This window comes from Gorilla gorilla, chromosome 22 (assembly GCF_029281585.2).
Source record: "Gorilla gorilla gorilla isolate KB3781 chromosome 22, NHGRI_mGorGor1-v2.1_pri, whole genome shotgun sequence".
Taxonomy (NCBI): domain Eukaryota; kingdom Metazoa; phylum Chordata; class Mammalia; order Primates; family Hominidae; genus Gorilla; species Gorilla gorilla.
Window position 1 is genome coordinate 8,528,746 of NC_073246.2, and position 25,555 is coordinate 8,554,300.

The 25,555-nt window shown below is 37.7% G+C and overlaps 2 pseudogenes; both read left to right on the plus strand.

The window, feature by feature from the left end:
• Positions 1 to 25,555, plus strand: part of LOC129529386 (putative tyrosine-protein phosphatase TPTE) — a 40,172-nt pseudogene that overhangs the window by 5,164 nt on the left and 9,453 nt on the right.
• Positions 24,399 to 24,510, plus strand: LOC129529395 (uncharacterized; annotated as a pseudogene).

Genomic DNA, 25,555 nt, shown 5'->3' on the forward strand with positions numbered 1-25,555 from the left:
CCAACCCAAACCCACCACCTCATTGGATGCCGCTTTCCTCAGGTGTGCGGGTACTTCACTGTGTCTCATGGGCAGGAGAGACTAGCATGATCAGTGAAAGGAAGGAGGTGGTGGAGGGTTTTCCCAATCATGTGAAAACCTCTCCTGGAAATAAATCATAAAGGTGTAAGTAATATGGAAAACCTGATTCAAGTTAATTATAGTGTAATGCTTAAGAAACCTTGCAAAATGAATGAGATTTTACAGAAGGAATAAAAGGATTGTGTTTAATCAGTGGCTGATTAAGGAAACATCTAGGTGAGAATTCTTAGCTGCTCATTAAGCAATAGCATGTGACTTTTGTATGTAGTATTGATTTTTAAGCCAATAAATAAATTTTTAAAAGAATTTATTTTATAGGACGTTGGAGGCATGGGCAAATTAAAACGTATTTCTATTATTATTATTATTTTTTGAGATGAAGTCTCGCTGTTGCCCAAGCTGGCATGCAGTGGCGTGATCTCGGCTCACTGTAGCCTCCATCTCCTGGGTTCAAGCGATTTTCCTGCCTCAGCCTCCTGAGTAGCTGGAACTGCAGTCATGTGCTACCATGCCAGACAAATTTTTTGTATTATTGGTAGGGGCAGGTTTTCACTATATTGGCCAGGCTGGTCTTGAACTCCTGCCCTCGTGATCCACCCGCCTCAGCCTCCCAAACTGCTGGGTTTACAGTCATGAGCCATCAGATTGTATGGAGGCCCTGCCTTGGGTCTGTAGTTACTTAACCCTATCTGAGGGGCAGGAAAGACATCCATGATTGGTGAAGAGTTACTGGTGGTATTTGAATGTGAGAAGGCAGAAAATTACAAGGGCGAGCAAGGTGGGTGTTTACAAACTAAAGTTGATTTTATGTAAATTTTGCCAGAAACAGTAACTTGGGGATTAGGTTTAGGAGTAAAGAAATGTATATAAACTTGATTCATTAAGTTTTTTTCACAGGCCAAAAAATTTCATTACAAACCTCTAAAACCTCATTTCCAGAGAAAAATTAAATACCATGTTTCAAATAAATAACTGATTAATGTCCATTTTTCAGGGGAACTAGATTATAAATTGGAGAATAATTATTACTAATTTGTATCAGAAAATTAAGTCTAGGATAACATGTGGAGTCTTGCTATGTTCATTTTTAATCCTTTAGCTATTACCTCATTGAATTAAAAAGAGTAATGTGTGGTAGAGTCATCAATGATGGGTGAGATTTCAAAATACGGAGAGAAAGAAGAGAGGCATATATTAAGATTGGTAAAATTCACTCACAAATGAAGTAATAAAGAACTGCACTTAAATTGTGATTCATTAGTTTGTTTTTTAAGGCCCAAGAGCACCTTTACATAATATAAGGTTTTCTTCTAGGAAAAAATGATATATTAATAGTAGATTCCAAATCATTGACATATACATTTTCAGAGTTCAGCCAGTTTATAAATGTAGAGTAATTGTACATAATTTCAACCAGAAAAGTATGTCTCTGAAGTCACTTGACCTGAAGTGTACATTTTTAATCGTTAGCACTGGCCCGGATAAAATGACATCAGTAGTCTTTCACTAATTTGATATATATTTGATATAACTCACCTTTCAATGGTGATGTCATTGAAAACTACTGACATTATTAATTTGGGTCAGTGCTAAAGGATCTATCTACACACACACACACACACACACACACACACATAACACACATGTATATGTGTGTGTGTATATATACAGATATATCTTTTAGCTATATATGTAATATATATAGATATATAAATATGTATGTGTGTATATAGATATACATATATCTATATACATATGTCTACATATGTATATAGATACACATATCTATATACATGTCTACATATGTGCATATTTAAATGTGTGTATATATATCTATATATACATATCTATATATAGATATATTCTTTAGCACTGACCCAAATTAATAACATCAGTAGTCATATATATATCCTTTAATATATATATGAGCATGTGTGTGTATATATATGTAAACATATATGTATATATCCTTTAGCATATATATGTATATATACACATATATAGTTTATATATACATATATGTGTGTGTATATGCAGGTATATCTTGTTTTCTTGTGCTTTATTTTATTGCCCCTCAGATATTACTTTTTTGTAAACTGAAGGTTTGTAGCAACCCTACATTGAGCAAGTCTCCTGGTTTTATTTTTCCAACAGCGTGTTCTCACTTTGTGTCTCTTGTCACATTTTAATAATTCTTGCAATATTCCAAACTTTTTATTATCATATCTGTTATGGTGATCTGTGATCAGTGATCTTTGATGTTACTATTGTAATTGTTTTGGGGCAACACGAACCATGTCCATATTAAGATGACAAGCCTAATCAATGACACGTTTGTTGTGACTGCTCCACTGACTAGCCATTCCCCCATCTCTCTCCTTCTCCTTGGGCCTCCCTATTCCCTGAGACACAACAATATTGAAAGTAGGCCATTTAATAAGCCTATGATGGTCTCTGAGTGTTCTAGTGAAGGGAAGAGTCACATGTCTCTCACTTTAAACCAAAAGCTAGAAATGATTGTGAGGAAGGCTAGACTTCTTGCACCACTTCAGCCAAGTTGTGAATGTAAAACAAAAACAAAAACAAAACAAAACAGAAAAGCCAAAAAACTTCTTGAAGAAAATTAAGACTGCTACTCCAGTGAACATACAAATGTTGAGAAAGCAAAACAGTCTGATTGCTAATATGGAGAATGTTGTAGTGGTCTGGATAAAGGATCAAACCAGCCACAGCATTCCCTTAAGCCAAAGCGTAATCCAGGACAAGGCCCTCACTCTCTTTGATTCAGTGAAGCCTGGGAGAGGTAAGGAAGCCGCAGAAGAAAAGCTTGACACTAAAAGGTTTGTTCATGAGGTTTAAGGAAAGAAGCCGTCTCCATCACATAGAAGTGCAAGGTAAACAGCCAGTGCTGATGCAGAAGCAGCAGCAAGTTATCCAGAAGATCTAGGTGAGATAACTGATGAATGTGGCCAAACTAAGCAACACATTTTCAATGTAGACAAGATAGCCTTTTATTGGAAGAAGATGCCATCTAGGACTTTTATATTTAGAGAGGAGAAGTCAATGCATGGTTTCAAATCTTCAAAGCACAGGCCAATTCTCTTGTTAGGGGCTAATGAAGCTGGTGACTTTAAGTTGAAGCCAACAATCATTGACTATTCTGAAAATCCTGGGGCCCTTACGAATTATGCTAAATCAAGCAAGATGGGTGACTAGAGATGTCTGGTGCTCATCTCCCCTACGAGAAAGAACCGAGGCAAGAAATACACATCTAAGATTTGATTAGAGTATCAAAGGGATAGTCCTGGAGTGCAGCAAAGGAGTGGAGACACATCTGTGGTGACTGAAAGTTGCCATAGTACGGAAGCACTCAGCCTGTGCAGCCGCTTCTGCCCTATCTGGATTGAATTGGCCCAGAGACAGGAGGGACTTCTCATTGCAGGGTGAAGGTAGGCAGAAGATCCCCACCAGCCCCACTGCCATCACAAACACAAAGTCTTTACAACAAGAGAATCTCACAGTCTTTGCAAGCCCTCAGGCCAGTTTGGAGTATTGCCAAGAATTGACACAGCTGCATGTCCTGGACTAGGAGTACAAGGTGAAGACTTCCCACCCCCAGAGACTTAAGCTGCAGCAACACAGCACCATCTTGAGAATAGAGTCATCTCTTGAGTGTGCCCTCCTCTGGGGGCCAGTAGCCACTGTGCCTCTCCAGCACTGGAGCTTTATCTTCAGTACACCAAGCCCACATGGGTGGGTTAAAGCCACAATCCCAGCTGTGTGGAGGTTGGTCCCAGGACTGGCTGTAACTCAAGTAATGCAGAGTAGGGAAATCAACCCCCACCACCACACTTCCAGACAGAGGAATAATCTGCAGTCCCATCCAGGGTAAATTCACTCTTAAGACAGCCAAACCACTACATGCCCTCTCCCAAGTGGGAGAGGCCCCTAAGCCTCTGAGCAGCTGATACACCCGCAGGTCAACAGAGTGACTATGAGCCCATGCTCAGGACCTGAGAAACAGCCTTGTGGGCCCCATCAACCACAGACATGCTCCTGGCGTGCCCAGTAGCCCTCTGCTTTTAATAAGGGCCTGAGAAACAGTCCCACAGGCTGCCCCCAGCAGGCACACCACCAAGTGGGCCTTGCACCTGTGTCTCAGACCTGAGAGACAAGCAACTGTGTATGCCCAAGTCTCAGGGCCGAGAAACAACCCTGGGAGCTTACTCAGGCCAACTAAGCAGCCACATACCTATGTCCCAGCTTGAGGAAGAGCCCTTTAGGCCACCCCCCACAGAAACACTCCCAGGCCAACTAAGCAGCTGTGCAACCTTGGATGAGCCTGATAAATACTCCTGTATCCATTCCCAGCAGATGCACCTCCAGACCAGCCAATCAGCCATGAATGCCCATGTCCTGGACCTAAGAAAGAGCTCCATGGGCTACTCCCAGAAGACATGCCCTTACGCCAGCTGAGCAGCCTCGTGTCCACATCCTGGCTCATAGAAGCAGTCCCCAGGGCTTCCCCTGGCAGGCACCACCCAGGCCAGCTGAGCAGCAGTGTGCCCACATCCTGAGCTAGAATAGCTCTATGGACTACCCCCAGCAGACACACATCTAGGACAGCTGAGAAGTCATTTGACTGTATCCCAGGCCTGAGAAACACCCCTCTTGGCCAGCCCTGGCAAAGATACCTTCAGTCCAGCTTAGCAGCTATGCACCTACATATTTGGCCCATGAGTTTCCCCCAGCAGACTGCCCCCAGGCCAGATGAGCAGCTGTGTACCCACATACCAGTTATGGGAAACAGCCCTTCAGGCCACTCCTGGAGTGCATGCTTCCAGGCCAGGCAAACAGCTGTGTGCCTGCATCCTGGGCCTGAGACACTGTCCTGCAAAGCACATCTGGAAGTCATGCCCTGGTTGAGCAACTGCATCCCCATGCTCCTGGCTAGAGTGATGGCACCATGGCCAGCGGCATAAAGCCATACTCCAAGTTTTCTGACCCACTGTATGCCTGCACACACCCTTACCCTGAGAAACAGCCCAGTGAGCCCACCCCTGGCAAGGCTGCACCACCATCACTACAAACTTCCTTAACCTAGGCCACTGAGTAACTTGCAAATGTTACTAGTGTGGATCACAGCTGAATAAACTACATGGAGACTACACTTACTGCATCCATGTAGAACCAAGGCCGGTATACCCCAATGAACTGACATCCAAGACCCATTCATACAAATTAATTCATACAAGTAAACCTACTCCATAAAATTGGAAAAGGTGACTTTTTCACCAGATGCATAGAAATCAATTTAGAAACACAGCAACCATGAAAATGCAAGAAAACATGTCACCTACAAAGGGAAATAATAATTATCCAGTAATAGAACCCAATCATAAACATATGATGTGACAGAAAAAAGAATAATCTTAAGGAAACTCAGTGAGATGTAAGGTAATACAGATAGACAAGTCAATGAAATCAGGTGAAAGAGAAATTCAGTAAAGATACAGATATCATAAAAATAACCAAACAGAAGCCCTAAAAGCTAAACAGTTCAATGGATGAAATGAAAAAATACAATCAATGGCTTTACAGACAAGAACAAGCAGAAGAAATAATTTCTGAACTTGAAGACAAGTCTTTTGAAATAACAGACAGGCAAAAAAGGATAAAAAAACAATGAAAAAAGCCTACAGGATTTATGGGACACCATTAATTTGATCAAATATTCATATTATGGGCATTCCAGAAGGAAAAGTGTAGAGAAAATATGAGGAAAACATATTTAATAAAATAGCATAAAACTTCCTAACTCTTGAGAGAGAGCTAGACATCTATTTCCAGGAAGATCAAAGAACCCCAAATACATTCAACCCAGACATTATAGGCAAATTGTGAAAAATCAAAAGACAAAGATTTTTTAAAATAGCAAAAGAAAAGTAACACACTTATAATGGAATCCCCATTAGACTAACAGCTGATTTCCCAGTGGAAAACCTTAGGCTAGAAGAGAATGGGATGATACATTCAAAGTTCTGAAAGAAAAAAATCTTTCAGCCAATAATATTATAGCCAGCACAGCTATCCTTTACAAATGAAGAAGACATAAAATCTGTCATAGATAAACAAAAACCAAGATAATTCATCACCACTAGACCAACATTACAAGAAATGCCCAAGGGAGTCTTACATCTGGAAGTAAAAAGATGATAACCACCATCATGAAAACATGCAAAACTTTAAAAGTCACTGTTAGAGTCAATACATAAAGGAGAAAGAGAAAGGAATGAAACCTTATCACTACAGAAAGCTACCCAACTTCAAAAGTAAACAGGAAGAAAGGAATAAAACATATACAAAACAACCAGAAAACAATAAAACGTTGGAAGTAACTCCTCACCTACCAATAATAACTTTGAATGTTAATAGATTAAATACCCCATGAAGGATATAGACTTACTGAGTGGATTAAAAAATAAGACCCAACTATATTTTATCTAAAAGAAACTCACTTTACCGGTATAGAAACACATAGGCTGATAATAAAGGGATGGAAAAAGATATCCTATGCAAATGGAAGCCCAAAGTGAGCAGGGATAGCTATACTTGTATCAGACAAAACAGACTTCAAGTTAAAAACCATAAAAATTGACAAACAAGAGTATTATGTAATAATAAAGGGTTCAATTCAGCAAGAAATATAATTGTAATATGTGTATAATTGTAAATATGTATGCACTCAAACACCAGAGCACCTAGATATATAAAGCGAATATTACTAGATCTAAAGAGGGAGATAGACCCCATTACAATAAGAGTTGGGCACTTCCGTATCCCACTCTCAGCATTGGACAAATCATCTAGACAGAAAATCAACAAAGAAACATCAGACTTAAACTCCACCATAGACCAAGTGGACATAAGTAACAAACATATACAGAACATCTCACCTAACAGCTCCAAAATACACATTCTTTTCATCAGCACATGAAACAATATCCAAGATAGACCGTATGTTAGGCTACAAAACAAGTCTCAACAAATTTTTAAAAATTGAAATTCTATCAGGTATCTTATCTTACCACAATGGAATAAAACTAGACATTCATAACAAGAGGAACATTCAAAACTATACAGACATATGGAAATTAAACAACATGCCCTTGAGTTACAGTGAGTGAAGAAAGAAATTAAGAATGAAATTTAAGAATTCCTTGAAACAAATGTAACTAGAAACACAGTATACCAAAACAGGGGACGCAGCAAAAGCAGTTATTAAGAAATATGTTTTTAGCTTCATCCGTGTCCCTACAAAGGACATGAACTCATCATTTTTTTCAGCAAACTGTCGCAAGGACAAAACACCAAACATCACATGTTCTCACTCATAGGTGGGAATTGAACAATGAGAACACTCGGACACAGGAAGGGGGACATCACACACTGGGGCCTGTTGTTGGGTAGGGGGAGGGGGGAGGGATAGCATTAGGAGATATACCTAATGTAAATGACGAGTTAATGGGCGCAGCACACCAACATGGCACATGTATACATGTCTAACAAACCTGCACATTGTGCACATGTACCCTAGAACTTAAAGTATAAAAAAAAAAGTATATTTTTAGCAATAAATGCCTGGATCAAAAAAACTAGAAAACTTTCAAATAAACCACTGAACAATTCTACCTCAAGAAACTAGAATAGTAAGAACAAAGCAAACCCCAAATTATTAAAAGGAAATAAATAATGAAGACCAAACAGAAATAAACAAATTTGAGGCAAAAATTACAAAAGGTTAACAACAAAAAGGTTTAAAAAATATCAACAAACCATTAGCTAGACTAATTAAGAAAAAGGGAAGACCCAAATAAGTAAAATCAGAAACAAAAAAAGAGACCGCATAACAGATAATGACAGAAATAAAAATAATTATTAGAGACTATTATGAGCAACTCTACAATAAATTTGAAAACCTAGAGGAGGTGGACAAAATCCTTGACCCATACGACCTACCAAGACTAAACCAAGAAGAAATAGAAAACCTGAACAGACCACAAACAAGTAATGAGATTAAATCAGTAATAAAAAGGCTTTCAACAAAGTCCAGGACCTGATGGCTTCACCACTTAATCCTCACTTGTGAAAGGAAGAGCCATTTGCTACAGCAAACTTCATTGTTGTCCTATTTTAAGAAATTGTCTCAGCCACTCCGACCATTGGCAACCACCACTCTGATCAGTCAGCAGCCATGAACATGGAGGCAACGCCCTCCACCAGCAAAAGTTGATCATTAGCATTTTTTAACCAATAAAGTAGTTTTTAATTAAGGTATACACATAAGTTTTTTGAACATAATGCCATTGCAAACTTAACAGGCTACAGTGTAGGGTAAACATAACTTTTATATGCACAGGGAACCCAAAACATTTGTGTGAGTTGCTTAATGCAGTTTTTGCTTTATTGCAGTGGTCTGGAATGAAACCCACAATGTCTTTGAGATATCTCTATACACATATTATTTATATATTATATATCCATATACATATTCTTTTATATATCTTTATATACATATATATAGAAAGAGACAGAGAGAGAAAAGAAGATAAAAATATGCAAAATTCAGTGTTGGGAGTATCCACGAGGAAAGAGTTTCTGGTTAATGATTGTAATTTTCTTTCTTAAATATTAGGTCTTCCAGTGAGCTAAGTCATGTTTACTATATCCTTTAGATTCATGGGATTCTTGTTATTCAAATATACTTTTCATCACTATTTTGTGTAGCAAATATCTAATGATATATTTTTGCTTTTTTTTCTTGGTGGCTAAAGTGTGTTAGCACGACTTTCCAAGTTTGAAGTTGAAGATGCTGAAAATGTTGCTTCATATGAGTAGGTCAGTTTGAAGTTTGAAAGGAGGGAGCCATTGATGGATCTCTTACCTTTAGTTAAACAGGGCTTCCGCTGAGGCAAGAAGGAAAAAGGGAAACTATGGAAAGATATCAAAATGTATGGGTGGGAGGGTACACCGTATTTACTCCAGTTGAATTCTTAGACAAGTATTATTTTGAAAAAAAAATTCCATCCATTCAGAAATAAATGTTCTTCTAGCTTGAAAATGTAAAAAGTATTCTTAGAGGAAATTAATTCCATTAAAAGTTTTTTTAAAAAAAACAGGAATGCAGAATGCTACTTAACTCATCAATAGTGAACGTTTCTCATTTTTACTGGATATGGTGTGATTCCCAATTTTGTACATTTTGCCTATGAGCAAATAGTATTGATAGCAAAAGCAAACATATTTTGCTGACTAAAGACCTCTTTATGCTCATTGGGATTTTATTCTTATTTGTTTCTAATCTCACTAGAGTACTTCCTGTTGCACTGACCTGAAGGCATTTTATCATGTACTCACTGTAATGAAACAATACATTCTTAGACTGGCTTGTGTCTGAACTGCAGACATATTCAGGAGATTTTTCTTCTGCTTCTTTCTTGCCCAGTTGTATAACCATTCACCAGCTTGTGTCAATGCTGGAGAGGAAGTACTGTCATAGAGGAAGTTAACTCACCATGGTTGTAAGCTGTTGGTGACTAAACAAAGATTGGAAACAAAGAGGGCAAATAAAAATAGTTCTTCAAATTACCCTGAATTTGCCACTGAATTAAACTGTGTGTCTGCAGATTAGCTATACGTTTTCTGTAATGGAGCTGCCCAGGGCTGAAACAAAATTAGACCGATTAAGCAAGGCAAGCATTTCCTTCTTTCCCCACTCCAAACAAAATAAAGCAGGTTTTCATTTTATTTTATTTTTAAATTACAATGTCTCATTACATAGATATAGGAGGAATTTGCAGTAGTCCCTGTGAGAAATGCTGGTGTTTCATAACAGGGGAATGATATTGGATTTATAGTAAAAGCTGGAATCAGTGCTTGGCTTTGGCATCATATATTCATTCACCTGATACTCGGCAAGTCACTAACCCTCTTTAACTTTCAGATTATTCAAATGTAAACTGGCTATTATGCAATCCATGTACTGGATATTGTATTTAAAAAATTAGTAATAAAATGAAAATAACATGCAAAAATACTTTGAAAACTCTGTAGTTCTGTAAATAGGTTTTATTCTAAAAGCTAAAAATAACGTAAGAGTTCATTAAGGAAAATCTGAAAATACAATCAACAAATCTACCCACATTTAGTCATTCTTAAACTTTGATGCATGCACTTCTAAGTTCTTTAAGCATACACTTTTTTTGTTTACAGATATGAGACCATACTTATTCTTTTGCAAATAACCTTATTAAAGACATCATGGCTATATTTTTTTGTTAATGTATATTCATGTGCACTTACAACATTATTTGTAACAGTTGTGTGATATTTCATGGTGTAGATGTGCTATAATTCATTTAATAGTCAGATATTGCTGAACAATTCAGTTTTTTACAAGTTTTTAACTTACAAAAATGAATATATTTGAGGCTAAATCTCCGTATATTGTTGGTTATTTGCTTGTTATAAATTCTCAGAAGTGGAAATTCTGTGTCAAAGGGAATGATTGTGACGCTATTGATATTGATATGTGCTTTAACATCAAGATGCAAAGTGTACATTTCTCCCCTCCCACACTTAACACTAGCCATCATTGATTTCTCTGATATTAGTAAATATATTTGTTCTAATGCACGTTCTTTGACACACCTTCATTTATCCTTTTCTGTCTTTGGACTGAAAAGTTAAATCTATTGATCCTTTTTCTATTTTATGTAATATAAGCAATTTCTCCCAGGTTGTCTTGCTTTTCACTACATAAAAGCATTTAATCCTCATGTAATCAAATGTATCTGTACTTTTCTTTGTGATTTTGCCTTTAATGTTATTCTCAGAAAGTCCTTCTCACCCCAAGATTTTAAATATATCCACGAAAATTTCTGTTTTGAATTTATTTTCTTCATTTAAATAAAATATCTGCCCTGAATTTACTTCGTCTTAAGGTATAAAGTGTAGAAATTTACTTTTCTCCTAAGTGACTCATAGTTTTTTCAGCATGAACATGTCATCCCTCTGTATTGTCCTTACCCTGTTTTAGTGATCTAGAGTGAGCAGGAAGACCAGAGTCACTACAGTGTTTTTCGTGCTTTGCATCATGGCCACCTCCCTACCCCCAGAGTCTGCACAAGAGAAAAATGTGTCCAGTGGGGGAGATAGCACCTGCCTTCAATACAAATCCCATTTCATTAAACACGGTCTTGTTAGTGTCATGTAGCTTCCACCTTCTATTGATAAAAAATGAGTCATGTTCATAGTTAATATTTGTGCTTTTAATTCAACTTTGATATTATTGGAACTTTCAGTGTATTAAGGTTTAGTATCTCATATCTTTTTTTCTCTCTTTTTTTTTTTTTCGAGCCGGAGTCTTGCTCTGTCACCAGGCTGGAGTGCAGTGGCTCCACTCAGCTCACTGCAACCTCCACTTCCCAGGTTCAAGCGATTCTCCTGCCTCAGCCTCCTGAGTAGCTGGGACTACAGGCATGCACCACCACGCCCAGCTAATTTTTTGTATTTTTAGTAGAGATGGAGTTTCACCATGTTGGCCAGGATGGTCTCGATCTCTTGACCTCATGATCCACCCACCTTGGCCACCCAAAGTACTGGGATTACAGGCGTGAGCCACCGCGCCTGGCCTCTATCTCTTTATTTTTGAATTGTCATTTAAATTTAGTTTTTGTCTCTCGTGTATAGCATGTAATGCCTTTAATTTCAAAGTTATCTGAGAGTATTTCTCAATATGCAATATGAGAGTAATATGTTTGTATTTATGATTTCTGGTAGGTTTGGTTTTATTTATCATCTTTTTCTTTATTAAAAATACTTTGATATTTTCTTTGTAAATTTGTCTATGTTTTGCTATTAATTGATTTGTTTTTATCCCTTGCATTTTTTGTTGATATGCAAGTCAGAAGCCCATTTCTAGTCTATCAATGTTTATATTTAAATGTTTAGAAAACATAATTATACCATTTTTTCCATCAATATCGAGAATAAAACTGGACTTGTACCTGTGAAAGATAAGAAATGCAACCTGCCTTTACTTCTATCTTCTTCCACACCTTGAATCCTAGTGTAAGAATGCCTAAAAATTCAAATCAATACTATTATTCATGATTTTATATCATTTATCTTTACTTTTAGAATCATTTATTTACATTTTCACCTGCTACTTTTTTTTTATTATTACACTGTAAGTTCTAGGGTACATGTGCACAATGTGCCGGTTTGTTACATATTCATGCATGTGCCATGTTGGTGTGCTGTACCCATTAATTCATCATTTACATTAGGTGTATCTCCTAATGCTATCCCTCCCCCATCCCCCCACCCCATGACAGGCCCTGGTGTGTGATGTTCCCCTTCCTGTGTCCAAGGGTTCTCATTGTTCAATTCCCACCTATGAGTGAGAACATGCAGTGTTTGGTTTTCTGACCTTGCGATAGTTTGCTGAGAACGATGGTTTCCAGCTTCATCCATGTCCCTACAAAGGACATGAACTCATCCCTTTTTATGGCTGCTTAGTATTCCATGGTGTATATGTGCCACATTTTCTTAATCCAGTCTATCATTGTTGGACATTTGGGTTGGTTTCAAGTCTTTGCTATTGTGAATAGTGTCGCAATAAACATACGTGTGCATGTGTCTTTATAGCAGCATGATTTATAATCCTTTGGGTATATACCCAGTAATGGGATGGCTGGGTCAAATGGTATTTCTAGTTTTAGATTGTTGAGGAATCGCCACACTGTCTTCCACAATGGTTGAACTAGTTTACAGTCCCACCAACAGTGTAAAAGTGTTCAGTTTCTCCACATCCTCTCCAGCACCTGTTGTTTCTTGACTTTTTAATAATCACCATTCTAACTGGTGTGAGATGGTATGTCATTGTGGTTTTGATTTGCATTTCTCTGATGGCCAGTGATGATGAGCATTTTTTCATGTGTCTGTTGGCTGGCTGCATAAATGTCTTCTTTTGAGAAGTGTCTGTTCATATCCTTTGCCCACTTTTTGATGGGGTTGTTTGATTTTTTTCTTGTAAATTTGTTTGAGTTCTTTGTAGATTCTGGATATTAGCCCTTTGTCAGATGAGTAGATTCCAAAAATTTTCTCCCATTCCGTAGGTTGCCTGTTCACTCTGATGGTAGTTTCTTTTGCTGTGCAGAAGCTCTTTAGTTTAATTAGATCCTGTTTGTCAATTTTGGCTTTTGTCACCATTGCTTTTGGTCACCTGCTACATTTTTGTTCTTCATTTTGATTCATTGCTCAGCTGACTCAAGCACTTTGAGTAATTGTTTTTAGGAAAGGTACATGGAGGCTATGCTTCGTGTTGCTTCATGTTGGAGTGTCTGTCTGTTGCTCCCGAGTGTGAACAGTAGTTTTCCTGGATATGGATTTACTGAGTCATAGTTATTTCCCTGCAAACTCTGCACATAACTGCTTGAAGCTTCATTTACATAGTACTCTTTTTTTAAGCAAAAAAGTCTCAATTGTGTATTTACTTGGTATAGTTTCAGGGTACACTGAAACAGATTAAGGGGCTAAAGCCACCCAAGCCACTTCTTCATGCCTTTGTAATCTGTCAGACTTGGTTCTGTATGGTGACATTGTCAAGTGAGTGCAGATTTATGACATTTCCTTGATACCCAGAGATCTAGTAGACTGTGTGGGATCAGAGGTTCTTGTAGTAAGGGAATGGCAACTTGAGGAGAGAATTCACCTCTTTTGGCCAATTGATCCTCCATCTACATCAGCCTTAACTCTCCAAGCCTGGGTGGAGGTGGTGGGTCCAGGTGGAGAGGGGAAGATTAGAAGGATTGGGGATTTCCTTTATCTCAGGTTAACCTAACATCATTCATCAAAGACCAATGTTTTTTTTTTAACTTTTATTTTAGGTTTGGAGGTACACATGAGGTTTGCTACATAGGTAAACTTGTGTCAGGGAGGTTTTTTTTTTTATTTTTTACATATTATTTCATCATCCAGGTATTAAGCTCAGTACCCAAATAGTTATCTTTTCTGCTCCTCTCTCTCCTCCTGCCCTCCCCACTTAAGTAGACCCCAGTGTCTATTTCCTTCTTTGTGTTCATAAGTCCCTATGATTTAGCTACCACTGATAGGTGAGAACATTCAGTATTTGGTTTTCTGTTTCTGCACTAGTTTTCTAAGGATAAGAGCCTCCAGCTCCATCGATGTTCCCATAAAATACATGATCTCATTCTTTTTTATGGCTGCATAGTATTCCATGGTATATATGTACCACATTTTCTTTATCCAATCTGTCATTGATGGGTACCTAGGTTGATTCCATGTCTTTGCTATTGTAAATAGTGCTGCAGTGAACATTCATATGCATGTATCTTTATAGTAGAATGATTTATATTCCTCTGGGTATCTACTCAGTATTGGGATTGCTCAGTCAAATAGTTCTGCTTTTAGCTCTTCAAGGTATTGCCATAGTGCTTTTTACAGTGATTGAACTAATTTACACTCCCACCAACAATGTATATGTGTTCCTTTTTCTCTGCAACCTTGCCCGCATCTGTTATTTTTTGACTTTTTAGTAATAGCCATTCTGACTGGTGTGAAATGGTATCTCATTGTGGTTTTGATTTGCATTTCTCTAATCAGTGATATTGAGCTTTTCTTCATATGTTTGTTGGCCACATGCATGTCTTCTTTTGAGAAATGTCTGTTCATGTCAAAGGCCAATTGTCAGTGCCCCAGTTCTGCTCAGTATCTGCCCTCTTTGTTCTCCCATCTTAGGCACAGGCTGTGAGCATTGTCTTAGGATTCATGGCTCTTGGGGTGGAATTTGAGTCCTGTGTTGGAGGCTTCAGTATGACAGAAACTTCCTGAAGTCTTCTCCTACTGAAGCTTCCTGTGTTGGAGGCTTCTCCTCCTGAAGAGCCTCCAACACAGGAGGCTTCAGTAGGACAAAAAAAATTGTTCCTCATGAGCTACCTTGTCTCCAGCCATAAGGTAAAATGAGGCATTATTGGAGGCTCCATCAAACAGGTTCTCCTTCCTTTGATTAATGGAAGGAGCCCAGTCTTTCGGGTGTTTCTCCTTTGAAGTATATCTTACTAAAATGTCTTACCTCTGAAGTTCGTTTGCAACCTCATATGCGACTCTTGCTAATGTGTATCTGTTCACTAGGTGTCTAGTTTGAGGAGATGACAAGAGCACCATTTACTCCCTATGCTCATTCCTGAAACACCTTATTTTATTGCAGTGGAAACTGAGATCTGGCCAAAGTTTGATGATTTGCCCAGGCTGGCATTAAAATACAGTTCTCTTCTACCACCCTTTTCTGTCTTCATGCTATACTCCTTGAGATGATGACCACAAGTTTAAGTTTAGTATTGCCATAAAGTTGGGGTTGGAGCTTTGCATGCAATGGAAATGTTACTAAACATCCAAAGTTTACTGTCTTATTTGCATATATTCTGGATAGCATAGTAAACAAGTAAAATACTCATGGAGCAGGAAGAATAAAATTTTAGCTATTAGTAAAAAGCATTTTGTTATACAACTTCTGAATAATTTTCTTTTGAAATTATATTTATAAGGCCCTTTGTTTTTTAGTTAAATTTACAATATATGTTAGAAGAAATCTGATTAATTTTATTTTTACTTCTTTTTGCAGCAGCAAGATTAAGAAAATTGTGCATTCAATTGTATCATCCTTTGCATTTGGGTATGTGAGACATAGAAAACACCATGTATTAAATATATCTGAGACTTGGCTGGGCACGGTGGCTCACGCCTGTAATCCCAGCACTCTGGGAGGCCGAGGTGGGCGGATCACATGAAGTCAGGAGTTCAAGACCAGCCTGGCTAACATGGTGAAACCCCATCTCTACTAAAAATACAAAAGTTAGCCAAGCATAATGGTGGGTGCCTATAATCCCAGCTACTCAGGAGGCTGAGGCAGAAGAATCGCTTGAACCGAGGAGGCATAGGTTGCAATGAGCTGAAATTGCACCATTGCACTGCAGCCTTGGCGACACAGCAAGACTCCATGTAAAAAAAAAAAAAAGAAAAGAAAAGAAAATATATGAGTCTCATATATATCTATACATACATATATATATATGAGACTTAATACTTCAATGAGAAACACTGAAATAAAATAACAAAAAAGCATTTCCACTGTCCATCAGTTGCTAAGTAGCCATGTGCCCCATCTAATGTAATCTAATTTATCATGGAATTTTGGTTTAAGCTGGACATTAAGAATTGCAAATAAATGGCTTTTGCCTAAGATTAATAGTAATATATTAATATTGTTTTTCTTCCATCTGCAAAAGTAACATTAATGAAAATCAAATGTTAAAATTCTATAATTATTAGTAAAGTGTTTTATTAGTACCTTATACATCAGGAATTACTCTTTAACTCTGGAAACAATTTACTTAGACTCTTCTCTACATAAGAGTAAGATTTCATACTATGATATAGATTTATGCAATATAATTGTTTCCTTTTGAATTAATAATATTTGAATTTGAGCTGCAAGTTTTTAAAAAAGTACTTCAAAGACGAATTCACCTTCATAGACTAGGCAAATAGTCTAATCAATTTATGGAGAATGTATTTAGAATATGTAACAGCAAGTGACAGGAGGTACTTTAGAGTTCAAGACTCATGTGCCCATCACTCTGCTAGAAGCACCCATAAATATGAAATCATGTGCTTGTTGAAAATGTCACTGATGAAAAATCTTGGTCTTTTAAGAGCTTATGTTACTCATGCTTTCATTTGGTTTTTATTAATAAATTCTTTAGAATTATCCAGATTAATGAGGGTTTATTTTTTATGAGAAATTGGTATAAACTTCTTATGAAATTCGCAAATTTTAAGAAGAGTTTGTAAACAGACAGGTGATTTTAATTCAGTTTTAATTTTCTCTCTTGAGGTGTTGGCCTGGTGTGTTTACTGTAAAAGGCCACAGTAATATCTTGTGAAGTGGTTTGGTGAGAATTTTGTTTATTAAGAACTGCTTCTATTGGGTGAAAAGAGTGATTTTTCTGAGATTCTAAGGCATTACAGGTTTTCCTGCCACTGGGCAGCTTAATACTAAATAATAACATTTTGGTACCTGATCAGTGGCTTAAATATAGTATAGCTACAGGGACAAATGCCCCTTTATCTTTGCATTTATTTATTTATTTATTTGTTTATTTTAGACTATTTGGAGTTTTCCTGGTCTTACTGGATGTCACTCTCGTCCTTGCTGACCTAATTTTCACTGACAGCAAACTTTATATTCCTTTGGAGTATCGTTCTATTTCTCTAGCTATTGCCTTATTTTTTCTCATGGATGTTCTTCTTCGAGTATTTGTAGAAGGGTAAGTTTGATTATTTTTATAATGCATTAAGCTACTTTGTAGTTTTATAAGAAGCACTTTCGGAGGCTGAGGTGGGAGGATCCCAAGGTCAGGAGTTCGAGACAATCCTGGCCAACATGGTGAAACCCCGTCTCTACTAAAAGTACAAAAATTAGCTGGATGTGGTGGTGGTTGCCTGTAATCCCAGCTGCTTGGGAGGCTGAGGCAGGAGAATCGTTTGAACCTGGGAGGCAGAAGTTGCACTGAGCTGAGATCATGCCATTGCACTCTAGCCTGGGTGACAGGGTGACTCCATCTCAAAAAAAAAACATTTTAAAATAATTAACAGGAGCATTCACTACAAACTGACTTAAGAGCCTTTGGGCCTTATGAGAACATTGGTGGTAGTCTGGCAGTACCCCCCCCATGTCCTGTGTTTGAGGTGGCCATGGATTGATGTTCCTCTGCCTTTGGACAGGGGTGGAAAGAGTGGGAGGGACTGCATCTTGTGGTTTGAGTGACAGCTCAGCCATAGCACAATAAAACACTAGGTAGACTTTTACAGTTTTTGATCTAGGCCCTGATTCCCAGACAGCACTTGTGGATCCACCCGGAGGCTAGGAGAACTTGCCATCCTGAAGGCAAGGACACAGGCCTGGCTGTTTTTACCATGTGATGACTGTAGAGCCCCAGGGCCTTCAGTAAACTCCTGCAATAGCTAAGGAGTGGTTACAGCAGGTCTTGGGCAAGACCCCGTGCTGTGCTGGCCTCAGGTCTGACCCAATGCAGTCACAGTAGTGGTGGCCACAGATGTGCTTATGTCACTCAACCCCAAGCTTTAGGTGCCTCAGAACAGAGAGAGAGACTCTGTTTGTTTGGGAGAAAGTAAGGGAAGAAAACAAGAGTCTCTTTTTGGTAATGCAGAGAATTATCCTGGATCTTTTCCAAGACCATTAAGGCAGTACCACTATGAGTCTGCAAGAACCAGAGTTTAGGAGGCTTGGGGTGCCCCCTAAAGCAGATAGAGATTAGATCACAGTATCCAAGTTCTTTCAAATATCTGGAAAGCCTTCCCAAGAAAGATGGGTACAAACAAGCCCTGACAGTGAAAACTACAATCAATACAGTGAAAACTACAATCAATACCTAACTCTTCAATGTCCAGACACCAAAGAATATCTGCTAGCATCAACACTATCCAGGAAAACATGACCTCACCAAATGAACTAAATAAGACACCAGGGGCCAATCCTGTAGAAACAGAGATATGTGACCTTTCAGACAAAGAAATCAAAATAGCTGTGTTGAGGAAGGAAACTCAAAGAAATTCAAGATAACACAGAGAAGGAATTCATAATTCTATTAGATAAGTTTAACAAAGAGATTGAAATAATTTAAAAGAATCAAGCAGAAATTCTGGAGCCAAAAAATGTAATTGGCATGCCAAAGAATGCATTAGTCTTTTAATAGCAGAATTGATAAACCAGAAGAAAGAATTAATGAGCTTGAAGACAGGCTATTTCAAAGTACATAGAGGAGACAAAGGAAAGAATAAAAAACAATGACTCCTGCCTACAGGATCTAGAAAATAGCCTCAAAAGGACAAATATAAGTGGTATTGGCCTTAAAGAGGAGGTGGGGAGTGTAGAAAGTTTATTCGAAGGGATGGTAACAGAACGTCCCAAACCTACAGAAAGATATCAATATCCAAGTACAAGAAAGTTATAAAACACCAAGCAGATGTAACTCAAAGAAGACTACCTCAAGGCATTTAATAATCACAGTCCCAAAGATCAAGGATAAAAAGAGGATCTCAAAAGCAGCAAGAGAAAAGAAACCAATAATATACAATGGCGCTACAATATATCTGGCAGCAGACTCTTTAGTAGAAACGTTTCAGGCCAGGAGAGAGTGGCATGACATATTGAAAGTGCTGAAGGAAAAAAACATTTACCCTAGAACAGTGTATCCAGTGAAAATATCCTTCAAAGTGAAGGGGAAATAAAGACTTTTCCACACAAAAGCTGAGGGATTTTGTCAACACCAGACCTGTCCTAGAAGAAATGCTAAAGGGAGTATTTCAATCAGAAAGATAAGGACATTAATGAGCAATAAGTAACAACCTGAAGGTATAAAACTCACTGGTAATAGTAGGTATACAGAAAAATGCAGAATGTTATAACACTGTAACTATGATGTATAAACTACTCTTACTGTAAGTAGAGAGACTAAACTATGAGCCAATCAAAAATATTAACTACAACTTTTCAAGACATAGATGGTATAATAAGATATAAATAGAAATAACAAAAAGTTAAAAAATAGGGAGACTAAGTTGTAGAGTTGTTATTAGTTTTCTTTTTACTTGTTTATGAAAACTTATAGGATTAAAATAATGGATTATAAGATAGTATTTACAAGCCTCATGGTAACCTCAAACCAAAAAATATAACAATGGATACACGAAAAATAAAAAACAAGAAACTAAATCATATCACCAGAGAAAATTACCTTCACTAATGAAAGACAGGAAGGAAAGAAGGAAGAGAAGACCCCAAAACAACCAGAAAACAAATAACAAAATGGCAGGAGTAAGTCCTTACTTATCAATAATAACATTGAATGTCAGTGGACTAAACTTTTCAATCAAAAGATAGAGTGGATGAATGGATGAAAGAACAAGACCCATCCAGGTGTGGTGGCTCACGCCTGTAATCCCAGCAGTTTGGGAGGCCAAGGCAGGCAGATCATGAGGTCAAGAGCTACAGACCATCCTGGCAAACATGGTGAAACCCTGTCTCTACTAAAAATACAAAAATTAGCAGGGTGTGGTGGTGCACACCTGTAGTCCCAGCTACTCAGGAGGCTGAGGCAGGAGAATCACTTGAACCCGGGAGGCAGAGGTTGCAGTGAGCCGAGATGGTGCCACTGCACTCCAGTCTGGTGACAGAGCAAGACTCCAGCTCAAAAATAAATAAAATAAAAAAACCCATTGCTCTGTTGCCTACAGGAAACACTCTTCTCCCATAAAGACACATGTAGGCTGGAAGTGGTGGCTCACTCCCATAATCCCAGCACTTTGGGAGGCAGAGGCGGGTGGTTTACTGGAGGTCAGGAGTTCGAGACCAGCCTGGCTAATATGGTGAAACCCCGTCTCTACTAAAAATACAAAAATTAGCTGGGTGTGGTGCCGGGCACCTGTAATTTCAGCTACTCATGAGGCCGAGGCCAGAGAATCACTTGAACCTGGGAGGCAGAGGTTGCAGTGAGCTGAGATCACACCACTGCACTCTAGCCTGGGTGACAGAGTGAGATTCAGTCTCAGAAAGAATAAAAATAAAAACAAAAAACCCAAAAACCAAAACCAAAACCAAAAACATGCTAATATATCTGATAAATATTGATGCGAAAATCCTCAACAAGATACTAGAAAACCGAATTCAACAATATATGGGAAAGATCATTCATCATGACAAGTGGGATGTGTCTCTGGGATGCAAGGATGGTTCAACATTTGTAAATCAATCAATGCGATACATTATATCCACACAGTAAAGGATAAAAACCATAAGATCATTACAGTTGATGCTGAAAAAACATTTGATAAAATTCAACATCCCTTCATGGTAAACACCCTAAAAAAACTGGGTATAGAAGTAACATACCTCAACTTAATAAAAACCGTATATGACAGACCCACAGTCATTACCGTACTGAATGGGGAAAAAATGAAAAGCTTTTCTCTGCGATCTAGAACACAATGAGGATGCCCACTTTTACCACCGTTGTTCAACATAGTACCGGAAGTCCTAGCTAGAGCCATTATAGAAGAGAAAGAAAGGGAATAAAAAAAGAAATCCAAATTGGGATGGAAGAAGTAAAATTATCCTTGTGTTTGCAGATGATACATTTTATTTGGAAAATACTAAAGACTCCACCAAAAAAACTATTAGAATTGATAAATTCAGTAAAGTTGCAGGATACAAAATCAATATACAAAAATCAATAGCATTTCTATATGTCAACAGTGAACCATTTGGAAAGGACATTTAAAAAGTGGTCCTATATACAATAGCCACAAATAAAATTAAATACCTAGAAATTAACCTAACCAAAGAAGTGTAAGATCTTTATAATGAAAATGATAAAACACTGATGAAAGAAATTGAAGAGGACACCAAAAAATGGAAAGGGATTCCATGTTCATGGATTGGAAGAATCAATATTGTTAAAATGTCCATACTATCCAAAGCAATTTACAGATTCAATGCACTCCCTGTCAAAATATGAATGACATTCTTCACAGAAATAGAAGAAACAATCTTAAAATTTATATGGAGCCACAAAAGACCCAGAATAGCCAAAGCTATTCTAAGCAAAAAGAACAAAGCTGGAGGAATCACATTACCTGACTTCAAATTATACTACAGAACTATATAACGAAAACACCATGGCACTGGCATAAAAACAGACACACAGACCACTGGAATAGAATAGAGAACCCAGAAACAAATCCACACACACTTACAGTGAACTCATTTTTCATAAATGTGCCAAGAACATACATTGAACAAAAGACATCTCTTCAACAAATGGTTCTGGGAAAACTGAATATACACATACAGAAGAATGCACCTAGACCCCTACCTCTCACCATATACAAAAATCAAATCAACATGAATTAAAGACTTAAATCTAAGACCTCAATGAAACTACTATACTACAAGAGAACATTGGGAAGAATCTCCAGGACATTGGTCTGAGCAAAAATTACTTGGGCTATACCTGACAAGCACAGGCAACCAAAGCAAAAATGGGCAAATGGGATCACATCAAGTTAAAAAACTGCTTCATAGCAGAGGAAACAATTAGCAAAGTGAAGAGACAGCCCACAGAATGGGAGAAAATACTTGCAAACTACCCACCTGAAAAGGGATTAATAACCAGAATATGTAAGGAGCTCAAACAACTCTCTAGGAAAAAATCTAATAATCTAATTTTTTAAATGAGGATAAGATTTGAATAGGCATTTCTCAAAACATACAGATGGTAAACAGGCATATCAAGAGATGCTTGACATGATTGATCATTAGAGAAATTCTCAGTGTAGAAAACTACCATGAGATATCATCTCACCCCAGCTAAAATGGTTTATATCCAAAAGTCAGGCAATAACAAATCCTGACAAAGATGTGAAGATAAGAGAACCCTCATACACTGTTCATGGAAATGTAAATTAGTGGAACCAGTTGGAGAACAGTTTGGAGGTTACTCAAAAAACTAAAAATAGAACTACCATATGATCCAGCAATCCCACTGCTGGGTAGATACCCACAAAAAAGGAAATCAGTATATAGGAGAGATATCTGCATTCCCTGTTTGTTGCAGCACTGTTCATAATGGCTAAGATTTGGAAGCAACCTAAGTGCCCATCAACAGATGAAGGGGTAAAGAAAATATAGTACATATAGACAAGAGAGTATTATTTAGCCATAAAAAAACAATAAGATCCTGGCCAAGTGCACTGGCTCATGCCTCTAATCCCAGCACTTTGGGAGGCTGAGGTGGGCAGATCACCTGAAGTCGGGAGTTCGAGACCAGCCTGACCAACATGGAGAAACCCCATCTCTACTAAAAATACAAAAATTAGCTGGGTGTGGTGCCGGGCGCCTGTAATCCCAGCTACTTGTGAGGCTGAGGCAGGAGAATCGCTTGAACCCAGGAGGTGGAGGTTGCAGTGAGCCGAAATCACGCCACTGCACTCCAGCCTGGGCAACAAGAGTGAAACTCCGTCTCAAAAAAAAAAAAAAAAAAGAGATCCTGTCATTTGGAACAACATGGATGGAACTGGAGATCACTATGTTTGTTAAGTGAAATAAGCCAGGCACAGAAGGATAAACATCACATGTTCTCACTTATTATGCGGCTCTAAAAAAAAAAAAAAAATTGAACTCATAGACCTAGAGAGTAGACAGATGGTCATCAGAGGCTGGAAATGGTAGTAGGGGCTTGGGGGTAGGGAGGTGGGGATGGTTAATGGGTACAAAAAAATAGAATGAGTAACGCCTACTATTTGATAGCACAACAGATTGACCATAGTCAACAATAACTTGATTGTATATTTTTAAATGACTGAAAGAGTGTAATTGGATTGTTTGTAACATGAATGATAAATGCTTGAGGGGATAGATACCCCATTGTCCACAATGAGGGTGATTATTACGCATTTAGTTATATCTCTTATTATGTTTGAATTGCCATGTTGGTGTTTTAGTCACATATAAGTGTCAAATGATGAATATAATTTTATTGTTTGAAAACTTCCCATGAATGTTATATTTTTCCCTTAGTCTACTCTAGAAAATAAATTTTAAATAATTCTTGATAGTAGAATTCTTAATGGGGATGAGTCAATAGTTTGTGGTCTTTAAATATTCCTATCTCTTCTTGCAGGGGGGGAATGAACTTATTTTTTTGTTTTATATTACAGGAGACAGCAGTATTTTTCTGACTTATTTAACATTTTAGATACTGCCATTATTGTGATTCTTCTGCTGGTTGATGTCGTTTACATTTTTTTTGACATTAAGTTGCTTAGGAATATTCCCAGGTATGAAACATAAGACTTACCTCTCTTAAAGTTTTTCATTAATTTTAGCATTTTCTGTGCCTTTTATTCTATATAATCTTTTCAACTTCAAATGTTCTCATTCTATACCAAATACATTGCTTTAAAATGAAATGTTTAGGTAAATTCCCACATACTTTGAAACTAAAAGATTGTGATATTTAGGGACCGGTGAAGAGTATACAGGCTAAGTACCATTAATGGAATAAAGAAGATGCAGTACCCCAAAGAAGGACTTTTACTCTTGTACTAACTTTAACTTCTCTACATTTTGAAGTTCTCGTCAAATTCCCATTTGTATCATTTTTTGGCCTTTTGGCTAAGATCAAGTATAATATTATTATCAGTTTAATATCTGCTATATCAAAAAAATTTATATTGAAAACAATTCCCCTCTGTGCTTCAACTACAAATCCCTTACACATAATGTTCTGTCTGGATTTTTCCTACATCCAAGAGGGAATTTATTTGAGCATACGCAAAATTAGAGTGACTTCAATCATGAGTTTCTAAAAAATAGCAAACAGAACAGAAACTAGGAGATGACACGTGGCAACACAATGGTAGAGTTTTGCAGTATAGTTGTGGTAGAAACAAAGAAAGCTTAGGCAAAGTTAGAAGTGTTAGGGATTGGGAAACTAAAGAGTATATGAAGCCCTGGTGACTCTTTTTTTACTGTGACAATGAGGAAAATGAAAGAGCAAATGTATACTGGGATGTAGATGTTGGCTTCCTAAGCTTGTTCATGGGTCAAATAGCTGGTTTCTTTTTGTACCCTAGCTTCCCTGGACTACAGCTCAGGCCCTAACTAAAAGCATGTTAAGTGATAGGCTTTTGGAGTTATTTGAAAATAACCTCAGCCAATGTGGTCCTCTGACTAGAAACGTCAGCATCACTTGACAGCTTGCTAGAAATATAAGAAGAAAAATACCTTAGGCCCCACCCTGGACCCACTGAATCAGTATCTCTGGGACCCAGCAATCTGCAGCTTAACAAGCTTTTCCAGGTGGCTCTTATTGATGTGTGCCCAAATCAGAGAAGCACCAGTCCAGACCATCAGTTCTCTGCTTTGGTGGTTCTGATGGTAGGGGAGATTCCAGCTAGCACACTTCAGAAGTATCTCAATCTGTTGCCTCCCTGATGTGTAGTAGCAGCTGTAGTGAACATCTGTTACTCATGGGAATAACAAAGATGAACAAGAATAATCGATTTGTTTTGATGTGGAAAAATTGAAAATGCTAGTCTTAAATCCCAAAATTAAATTTACAGATGCTAAGAGTCTATTGTATCACTATTTCTCTAGACCAGAATTTCTCAGCCTCAGCATTACTGACATTTTGGGCCAGATCATTGTCATAAGAGGGTGGTGAGCAGTTATATTAATTGTAGGGTGTTTAGCAAAATTCCTGGCCTCTATTCACTAGATGTAAGTAACACACAGACACACACACGCACG